The 11646-nt window shown below is 45.9% G+C and overlaps 1 pseudogene; it reads right to left on the reverse strand.

The window, feature by feature from the left end:
• Positions 1-11153: 11153 nt before the first annotated feature.
• LOC126476011 (5S ribosomal RNA) lies at positions 11154-11271 on the reverse strand (annotated as a pseudogene).
• Positions 11272-11646: the final 375 nt, after the last annotated feature.

An 11646-nucleotide genomic window follows, 5' to 3' on the forward strand; every position in this document is an offset into this window, starting at 1 on the left:
TCAGTCCCCTAGAACTTAGAACTACTTAAACCTAACTAACCTAAGGACATCAGACACATCCATGCCCGAGGCAGGATTCGAACCTGCGACCGTAGCGGTCGCGCGGTTCCAGACAAGCGCCTAGAACCGCTCGGCTACTGCGGCCGGCGTTTGGTCAGTACCTCCAAGTACATATGAAAGAGAAGTCATTAATGTTTACTTCCCCTGGGCAGCTGGTTAGGTAACAAATGTGGATGCACCGACACAGAATTGTAAGTCTCTATACAGAGGCATAGTCCAATTAGTGGCGCAGTATGCAGAAAACATCAGGTACCGATTTAGGTGACATGTTTTGGGGAAGACTGCTAGATGCAGACAAAAAACAACCAACCGACTCAAAAGGGTAAATATTAATGTACCAGTGATCTCAATATCTGTACCTATACCCTTAGACACTTTGTACATAAACTCACTCTCTCTCTCTCTCTCTCTCTCTCTCTCTCTCTCTCTCTCTCTCACTCACACACACACACACACACACACACACATACACTCCTGGAAATGGAAAAAAGAACACATTGACACCGGTGTGTCAGACCCACCTTACTTGCTCCGGACACTGCGAGAGGGCTGTACAAGCAATGATCACACGCACGGCACAGCGGACACACCAGGAACCGCGGTGTTGGCAGTCGAATGGCGCTAGCTGCGCAGCATTTGTGCACCGCCGCCGTCAGTGTCAGCCAGTTTGCCGTGGCATACGGAGCTCCGTCGCAGTCTTTAACACTGGTAGCATGCCGCGACAGCGTGGACGTGAACCGTATGTGCAGTTGACGGACTTTGAGCGAGGGCGTATAGTGGGCATGCGGGAGGCCGGGTGGACGTACCGCCGAATTGCTCAACACGTGGGGCGTGAGGTCTCCACAGTACATCGATGTTGTCGCCAGTGGTCGGCGGAAGGTGCACGTGCCCGTCGACCTGGGACCGGACCGCAGCGACGCACGGATGCACGCCAAGACCGTAGGATCCTACGCAGTGCCGTAGGGGACCGCACCGCCACTTCCCAGCAAATTAGGGACACTGTTGCTCCTGGGGTATCGGCGAGGACCATTCGCAACCGTCTCCATGAAGCTGGGCTACGGTCCCGCACACCGTTAGGCCGTCTTCCGCTCACGCCCCAACATCGTGCAGCCCGCCTCCAGTGGTGTCGCGACAGGCGTGAATGGAGGGACGAATGGAGACGTGTCGTCTTCAGTGATGAGAGTCGCTTCTGCCTTGGTGCCAATGTTGGTCGTATGCGTGTTTGGCGCCGTGCAGGTGAGCGCCACAATCAGGACTGCATACGACCGAGGCACACAGGGCCATCACCCGGCATCATGGTGTGGGGAGCGATCTCCTACACTGGCCGTGCACCACTGGTGATCGTCGAGGGGACACTGAATAGTGCACGGTACATCCAAACCGTCATCGAACCCATCGTTCTACCATTCCTAGACCGGCAAGGGAACTTGCTGTTCCAACAGGACAATGCACGTCCGCATGTATCCCGTGCCACCCAACGTGCTCTAGAAGGTGTAAGTCAACTACCCTGGCCAGCAAGATCCCCGGATCTGTCCCCCATTGAGCATGTTTGGGACTGGATGAAGCGTCGTCTCACGCGGTCTGCACGTCCAGCACGAACGCTGGTCCAACTGAGGCGCCAGGTGGAAATGGCATGGCAAGCCGTTCCACAGGACTACATCCAGCATCTCTAAGATCGTCTCCATGGGAGAATAGCAGCCTGCATTGCTGCGAAAGGTGGATATACACTGTACTAGTGCCGACATTGTGCATGCTCTGTTGCCTGTATCTATGTGCCTGTGGTTCTGTCAGTGTGATCATGTGATGTATCTGACCCCAGGAATGTGTCAATAAAGTTTCCCCTTCCTGGGACAATGAATTCACGGTGTTCTTATTTCAATTTCCAGGAGTATATATATATATATATATATATATATATATATATATATATATATATATATATAGGATGGTCCATTGATCGTAACCATGCCAATATCTCACGAAATAAGCGTCAAACTAAAAACCACAAAGAACGAAACTTGTCTAGCTTGAAGGGGGAAACCAGATGGCGCTATGGCTGGCCCGCTAGATGGCGCTGCCATAGGTCAAACCAATATCAACTGCGTTTTTTTAAACAGGGAGCCCCAATTTTATTACCTATTCGTGTAGTACGTAAAGATATATGAATGTTTTAAATGGACCACTTTTTTCGCTTTGTGATAGATGGCGATGTATTAGTCACAAACATATGGATCACAATTTTAGACGAACAGTTGTTAACAGGTAGGTTTTTTAAATCAATATACAGAACGTAGGTACGTTTGAACATTTTATTTGGGTTGTTCCAATGTGATACATGTATCTTTGTGAACTTATCATTTCTGAGAACGCATGCTGTTACAGAGTGATTACCAGTAAATACCACATTAATGCAATAAATCCTCAAAATGATGTCCGCCAACCTCAGTGCAATTGGCAATACGTGTCACGACATTCCTCTCAACATCCAGTAGTTCGCCTTCCGTAATGTTCGCACATGCATTAACAATCCGCTGACATATGTTGTCAGGTGTTGTTGGTGGATCACGATAGCAGCTATCCATCAACTTTTTTCACAGAAAGAAATCCGGGGGCAACAGATCCGGTGAACGTGCGGGCCATGGTATGGTGCTTCGACGACCAATACACTTGTCATGAAATACGCTATTCAATACCGCTTCAACCGCAGGCGAGCTATGTGCCGGACATCCATCATCTTGGAAGTACATCGCCATTCTGTCATGCAGTGAAACATCTTGTAGCAACGTCGGTAGAACATTACGTAGGAAATCAGCATACATTGCAGCATTTCGATTGCCATCGATAAAATGGGAGCCAATTATCCTTCCTCCCATAATGCCGCACCATACATTAACCCGCCAAGGTCGCTGATATTCCACTTGTCGCAGCCATCGTGGGTTTTCCGTTGCCCAATAGTGCATATTATACCGGTTTACGTTACCACTGTTGATGAATGACGCTTCGTCGCTAAGTAGAACGCGTGCAAAAAATCTGTCATCGTTCCGTAATTTCTCTTGTGCCCAGTGGCAGACCTGTACACGACGTTCAAAGTCGTCGCCATGCAATTCCTGGAGCAGAGAAGTATAGCGCGGGTGCAATTGATGTTGATGTAGCATTCTCACCACCGACGTTTTTGAGATTCCCCATTCTCGCGCAATTTGTCTGCTACTGATGTGCGGATTAGCTACGACAGCAGCTAAAACACCTACTTGCGCATCATCATTTGTTGCAGATCGTGGTTGACGTTTCACATGTGACTGAACACTTCCTGCTTCCTTAAATAACGTAACTATCCGGCGAACGGTCCGGACACTTGGATTATGTCGTTCAGGATACCGAGCAGCACACATAGCACACGCCCGTTGGGCATTTTGATCACAATAGTCATACATCAACGCGATATCGACCTTTTCTGTAATTGGTAAACGGTCAATTTTAACACGGGTAATGTATCACGAAGCAAATACCGTCCACACTGGCGGAATGTTACGTGATACCACGTACTTATAGGTTTGTAGCTACTAAAGCGCCACCTATCATAAAGCGAAAAAAGTGGTCCAACTAAAACATTAATATTTCTTTACGTACTACACGAATACGTAATAAGAAATGGGGGCTCCTATTTAAAAAACGCAGTTGATACCCGTTTGACGTATGGCAGCGCCACCTTGCGGGCCAACCATAGTGCCATCTTGTTTCCCCCTTCAAGCTAGACAAGTTTTGTTCTTTGTAGTTTTTTCGTTTGATGCTAATTTCGTGAGATATTTGGCACGATCACTACCAATGGACCACCCTGTATATATATATATATATATATATATATATATATATATATATATATATATATATATATGATATCAAAAGCTCAGTTCAGAGAATTCCCGAACCTGTACGAAAAATTGGAATAGAGATCAACATAAGCGTCATTTGCGCCCGTTTTATTGCCGTTGAAAACCACACATTGCATGTTGTACCACCATACAGCGAGACCTTCAGAGCTGGTGGTCCAGATTTCTGTACACACCTGTACCTCTAATACCCAGTAGCACGTCCTCTTTATCGATGCATGCTTGTATTCGTCGTGGCATACTATCCACGAGTTCATCAAGGCACTGTTGGTCCAGATTGTACCACTCCTCAGAGACGACTCGTTGTAGATCCCTCAGAGTAGTTGGTGCATCAGGTCGTCCGTAAACATCCCTTTTCAATCTATCCCAGACATGTTCAATTGGGTTCATGTCCGTAGAACATGCTGACCACTCTAGTCGAGCGATGTCGTTATCCTGAAGGAAGTCATTCACAAGATGTGCACGAAAGGGGTGCGAATTGTCGTCCATGAAGACGAATGTATCGCCAATATGCTGCCGATATGGTTGCACTATCGATCGGAGGATGGCATCGGGTATCGTACAGCCATTATGGTGCCTTCCATGACCACCAGCGGCGTAAGTTGGCCCCACATAATGCCACCCCAAAACAGCAGGGAACTTCCACCATGCTGCAGTCGCTGGACAGCGTGTCTAAGGCGTTAAGCCTGACCGGGTTGCCTCCAAACACGTCTCCGCCGACTGTCTGGTAGAAGGCATATGCGGCACTTATCGGTGAAGAGAACTGATGCCAATCCTGAGCTGTCTGTTCGATATGTTGTTGGGCTCATCTGTACTGCGCTGCATGGTGTGGTGGTTGCAAAGATAGACTTCACCATGGACGTGTGGAGTGAAGATGCGCATCATGCAGTCCGTTACACACAGTTTGAGTCATATCACTAAGTCCTATGGCTGCACGAAAAGTATTATTCAACATGGTGGCGTTGCTGTCAGGGTTCCTCCGAGCAATAATCCGTAGGTAGCGGTCATCCACTGCAGTAGTAGCACGTGGGCGGCCTGTGCGAGGCATGTCAGCGACAGTTCCTGTCGCTCTGTATCTCCTCCATTTCACTTTGGTTCACTCCGTGACGCCTGGACACTTCCTTTGTTGAGAGCCCTTCCTGGCACAAAGTAACAATGCGGACGCGGACGAACCGCGGTATTGACCGTCTAGGCATGGCTGAACTACAGACAACACGAACCGTTTACCTCCGTCCTGGTGGAATGAATGGAACTAATCGGCTGTCTAATAGGCGCTGCTCATGCATAGTTGTTTACGTCCGTGGACGGGTTTAATGACATCTCTGAACAGTTAAAGGGACTGTGTCTGTGATACAATATCCACAGTCAACATCTGTCTTCAGGAGTTCTGGGAACCGGGTTGATGCAAAATGTTCTTTGATGTATGTTTATGCAGACTTGCTGACTTGTATCTTATTCAACCACTGGTCTTAGTTAAAGCCTATGCTCAGGGTACTGTAACAGATACAAAACAAAAATGAAATCAAATCCACTGACAAACATGACCTGCAAGATCATAACTTTTCCTAAGAAGATACTTTCGTCAAAATGATATGGCGCGACTGAACCTATCTTCCTCAGAAAATTTCTTCAGATCGGCATTCTCCTCACTTTTCTGTCCGTGCTGCCAGCAATCGCAATACTCGCTCGTCCACAAGCACTTTCTACTGCCGCTTGTGTCAACCATCTGAATATTATTGTTGCCTATGTTTTCCGAAGCTACAAAGGGACCTTTAGCTCTCGTTATCATGTAACACGCGAGCCCAGAAACCGATTAACTCATAACGCAGACGCAATTTAAGCTTCATATACACTCCTGGAAATTGAAATAAGAACACCGTGAATTCATTGTCCCAGGAAGGGGAAACTTTATTGACACATTCCTGGGGTCAGATACATCACATGATCACACTGACAGAACCACAGGCACATAGACACAGGCAACAGAGCATGCACAATGTCGGCACTAGTACAGTGTATATCCACCTTTCGCAGCAATGCAGGCTCCTATTCTCCCATGGTGACAATCGTAGAGATGCTGGATGTAGTCCTGTGGAACGGCTTGCCATGCCATTTCCACCTGGCGCCTCAGTTGGACCAGCGTTCGTGCTGGACGTGCAGACCGCGTGAGACGACGCTTCATCCAGTCCCAAACATGCTCAATGGGGGACAGATCCGGGGATCTTGCTGGCCAGGGTAGTTGACTTACACCTTCTAGAGCACGTTGGGTGGCACGGGATACATGCGGACGTGCATTGTCCTGTTGGAACAGCAAGTTCCCTTGCCGGTCTAGGAATGGTAGAACGATGGGTTCGATGACGGTTTGGATGTACCGTGCACTATTCAGTGTCCCCTCGACGATCACCAGTGGTGTACGGCCAGTGTAGGAGATCGCTCCCCACACCATGATGCCGGGTGTTGGCCCTGTGTGCCTCGGTCGTATGCAGTCCTGATTGTGGCGCTCACCTGCACGGCGCCAAACACGCATACGACCATCATTGGCACCAAGGCAGAAGCGACTCTCATCGCTGAAGACGACACGTCTCCATTCGTCCCTCCATTCACGCCTGTCGCGACACCACTGGAGGCGGGCTGCACGATGTTGGGGCGTGAGCGGAAGACGGCCTAACGGTGTGCGGGACCGTAGCCCAGCTTCATGGAGACGGTTGCGAATGGTCCTCGCCGATACCCCAGGAGCAACAGTGTCCCTAATTTGCTGGGAAGTGGCGGTGCGGTCCCCTACGGCACTGCGTATGATCCTACGGTCTTGGCGTGCATCCGTGCGTCGCTGCGGTCCGGTCCCAGGTCGACGGGCACGTGCACCTTCCGCCGACCACTGGCGACAACATCGATGTACTGTGGAGACCTCACGCCCCACGTGTTGAGCAATTCGGCGGTACGTCCAGCCGGCCTCCCGCATGCCCACTATACGCCCTCGCTCAAAGTCCGTCAACTGCACATACGGTTCACGTCCACGCTGTCGCGGCATGCTACCAGTGTTAAAGACTGCGACGGAGCTCCGTATGCCACGGCAAACTGGCTGACACTGACGGCGGCGGTGCACAAATGCTGCGCAGCTAGCGCCATTCGACGGCCAACACCGCGGTTCCTGTTGTGTCCGCTGCGCCGTGCGTGTGATCGTTGCTTGTACAGCCCTCTCGCAGTGTCCGGAGCAAGTATGGTGGGTCTGACACACCGGTGTCAATGTGTTCTTTTTTCCATTTCCAGGAGTGTAGAATCAAAATTCAGCGATCACTACCATAACAAATTAGCAAACATGCTCACAGAAAAACTAAACTAATGACAACGGTCTGTGTCATAATTTTGGATCTTGACCTCTTCATCGCTGCCTGAATGCCAACCAAAGTCCTGACTCAACCTACCGTCCTCACAAAATTTCTTCTGATCGGCATTCTCTTTACTTGCTCCCCTTAACTGTCGGAGCATGGAGGCAGACAAAACAAGGGTACTTAAAAGTGTATAAAGTAGCAGAACAGATTTAACTAATGCGATATGAAGAGTAGCCCTATCACTTATAAATACGCCCTTGCGACAGTGATTAGAAATCATACCTGATAAAAACATATAGGTTCATCATACCGAGCATCCTACAACTAGAGCATGCACCTTAAATTGATGAGTGATTTTATAGGATATTCGGACTGTATTCTAGTCCCCAAGCTCTTCCAAATTAACTAATGCCTCCGAAAATTATTAATAAAAAACGTATAACAGTGAAAATCAATGATCATGGGAACTAATCTCTACTAAAACAATACATGCAATTCTGCACTATACAAATTTATTATAAGTTCAAATGGTTCAAATGGCTCTGAGCACTATGGGACTCAACTGCTGAGGTCATTAGTCCCCTAGAACTTAGAACTAGTTAAACCTAACTAACCTAAGGACATCACAAACATCCATGCCCGAGGCAGGATACGAACCTGCGACCGTAGCGGTCTTGCGGTTCCAGACTGCAGCGCCTTTAACCGCACGGCCACTTCGGCCGGCTTTATTATAAGTCACAGCTCATTTCAGTGAAAATGAAACAATGACATAATCGTCCAAAGGACATATAAAACAAAATAATAATCGCTCTAAATTAATACTAGCAAGCAACTGCCTACTTCTGGCCTGTTTTTGCATACGTGATCTGTGAAATTATACTAAATGACTATTATCATATTAGTAGGAAACTCTGGAAGAAACTACTCCCAAACAATTGGAGTGAAAGCTAATGGGGATAAGAAATACGTTAATAGTGATCACAGTAATTTTCTTTTACAGCCCTGAAACGCTGGAAAGGATCATTGTGAATACACTGTGGTGGCGAAAAGGAGTGGCGATTCGAGAAGAAATCTGCGCCATTGGCAAAGGTACAGTCGTTCAGAATATTCTGAATTCTAAAATGCAATGGACGTAAAAAATACGGCGCCCAACCACTACATTTGAATTATGTTTTGAAGCTTCTCTGCACACAACAGGTGAGAGACATGAACTGCCAGCCACAACGGTGAAATTCAGACACGTTTTAGCGTGAGACTATAATAGGAGGAGTGCTCACCTTATGCTGCGTAGTAGACGAGAACTCCCAGCCAAAAAAATGTTCAGAATCCTCCACGTTTACGACAAGTACAGTGGCTTAAATGCTCACTAAATTACAAGATCGCCTGAGAGCAGAAGACAGCAAGTCCATAAGTCGTCAACAGGAGCTGACATGCAAGATGCCCATTCCTCATGCGCGTCCAGACAGAAGACCCTCTTTTATAACTGCTGGCTCTCTAGTAGACCTCTGATTTCCTCATCCGTAAGCCCAGGTAGCTGACCATAATCATAGAATTCCCTGTACATTCTCCCTCTCTCCTCATTCCTGCGGCAAATTCAAGTGGAAAAGTTTTGGCTGCCAAAAATGGATCTCCAATTAAACTGCACCACAGGCTTATGCATAATGGAACAACGGCTACCACGCATTCATGTCACACTCAGACCATCAGACATTTCTCTCTGCCGACCGCCATTCCGTCCTCGACGAGAACACATTGAGGCATAGGCAACCGTTATGCCAAACTCAACGGAAACGCGGAGAGACGCATACCAAGCGTCATACCATACTCAAAGGAGACACGGTGAGGCACACAGCCGACCGTCATTCCACGTTCGACGGAAAAACGTCGAAACACTTGAAGAAAAAGTGAACCATGGTACAGATAGGGGAAAGAACTAATATCTAAAAAAAAAAGAAGGTGGACAACAATTTAAATTCTTATTGTTTTTAAAGGTATGTTAATGTTATCTTTCCCTGTGTTAGTGCTAAATCTTTATTAACGATTTTTGGTAGCTCATTTTGACATGTAAATAATATTTTCTTATGTTGCACTTTTTCCAACTTGTTTAAGTTAATAGAAACGTACTGTTAACAATTTTGAGTGTAATGTGTTCATAAAAATACATAGGATAGATAAATGTGAATGGATTTAGCTATTGCAGGATGTTAACAAAAAGTTTGTAAAGTAAAAATTAGGTTTAGAAATTCAGTGTTCGTAAATGTCAATGTTGATAATTTTTGTAAGGTCATGATGAGTAGAATTAAGATTTCTGGAGAATGTAAATAGAATCATAAATAGCTGTAAAATCATGAGATAGGTTGAGATATAGTTTACAAAGTATAATTGTAAGAATTAAGCATGTTTTCGATTATGTAGAACCTAAAAGAAAAAGTAACATTCTTTTTATAAAATGGGGAAGATAATATAAAATGAACGTTTCCTCAACTTCAATACATATCCATCATCATTTAACATAAATTAACTGAATAAAATAGAACAGTCTCAATATAAATGTTGAATTTTCAAATGATACAAATCTATAAAGATACGCACATTGTTTGAATTTCAATGTAGTCAACTATTTTTGAAAGAAAATAATTCCTTCAATTACTTCAATAGAATATCACAAAAGATCAGAAAATCAAGGTGAGGTAAATGAAGGAGAATGAATAGAACCACTGCGTAAAATATACTAAATATTAAGATAGGAAGTTGGTCAGTAAACACCTCAATTGCTAGTCAGCAGTTGAACCAATTTTGCACTGTCTTCAATCAATTACTCAACCATTGATTTACCCAGTACAAAATTGAAGACAGAAGGAGGAGAATATGGAAGGTGGCAGAATGTTCAGATTTGCACCTTACATGAGACCTTTACAAACCGCAATGAGAAGGTGACGGTGACACCTAACGTAAATAGGCAGTTATGAGAACATTTGCCTATCAGTATGTAAGGCAAAAAGGGATGACAGTCAATTAACACACCATTCTTATACAATGTATGTCTTTGAGTGGAAGGTAGAACATGGAACGCGAGTCGAGTCGCTTTTAGTTTCGACAAGCCAGCTTCCAGCGGTGTAGCGAAACCGCGTTGTGGGAGTTATGCTGGCAGCCACTTAAGGGGTGGCAGGAAGGAAGACAGCGACCCAGGGTCAGGTGACTCAAGCTGGAAGGCCGCCTGTAGCGAGGGCATCGGTACAAGAGCAGAGAAGGAGCTTTAGAAAACAGCGTTTCGAAATTCCAACAGGATATGAACAAAAGCAAGTGACGCATTTTCGTCCAGCGAGTGTGATACACAGAAAGGTCAATGTACTTTAGGCGTCTAGAACGGGCACAAAACGTCCAATTGGTGGAAACTCAGTAGGAAGGAGAAAACTACCAAGTAGAGGGAGGCAGGTCTGCCATGAGTAAGACAAGAGAGAGTTTTTAAGGGGACTCTTCTCTGAACTGGCTTCAAGTGCAGAATGGAGCATTTAACGCTCCATATGACGCAGAGAAGAAATTGGTGTGGACACTGCGTTCACCACAGACGATTTTCATAGTACTGACCAACATCATAAAGTGTGTGTAAGAGTAATTTTGTAAAGAAATGTCCAATCAAACTTTCATATTATTGTGCTTAGGATTAATGTAAAATCAGCACTCCGTCTTCAGGCGGAGTGACCTACCGGGACCATCCGACCGCTGTGTCATCCTCAGTGGAGGATGCGAATAGGAGGGGCATGGGGACAGCACAACGCTCTCCCGGTCGTTATGATGGTATTCTTTACCGAAGCTGCTACAAATCGGTCGAGTAACTCCTCAATTGGCATCACGAGGCTGAGTGCACTCCGAAAAATGGCAACAGCGCATGGTGGCCTGGATGGTCACCCATCCAAGTGCCGACCACGCCCGACAGCGCTTAGCTTCGGTGATCTCATGGGAACCGGTGTGTCCTCTGCGGCAAGGCCGTTGCCCCATATTTAATGTAAAGAAACTTCCAATTAAACTTTCATTGTATTGTGCTTAAGATTAAAGTTCTTTGAGAGAGTTAATATTTAACATTGTTGTGTATAAACTTATTTCACTTTTTGACGTTGACAAGATGAGTTATCCATTGTGCTGTTTTTATGTTGACGAGTTGGAAACTGTGTGAAAAGCTGTAATTTGGTGAGAAATATTGCGACAATAAACTTGTCATTTCACCTCACACGGTTGTTCTCAATTCAAGAATAAGCAAAAACAAAACCCCCACAACCTTACACATGTACAGACAAATAAATGATTACAATCTCAGATATGTTCGATGATTTATGCAAGAGACAGAGCTTCACAAATTGTGCAAGTCAGTA

This window comes from Schistocerca serialis, chromosome 4 (assembly GCF_023864345.2).
Source record: "Schistocerca serialis cubense isolate TAMUIC-IGC-003099 chromosome 4, iqSchSeri2.2, whole genome shotgun sequence".
Taxonomy (NCBI): domain Eukaryota; kingdom Metazoa; phylum Arthropoda; class Insecta; order Orthoptera; family Acrididae; genus Schistocerca; species Schistocerca serialis.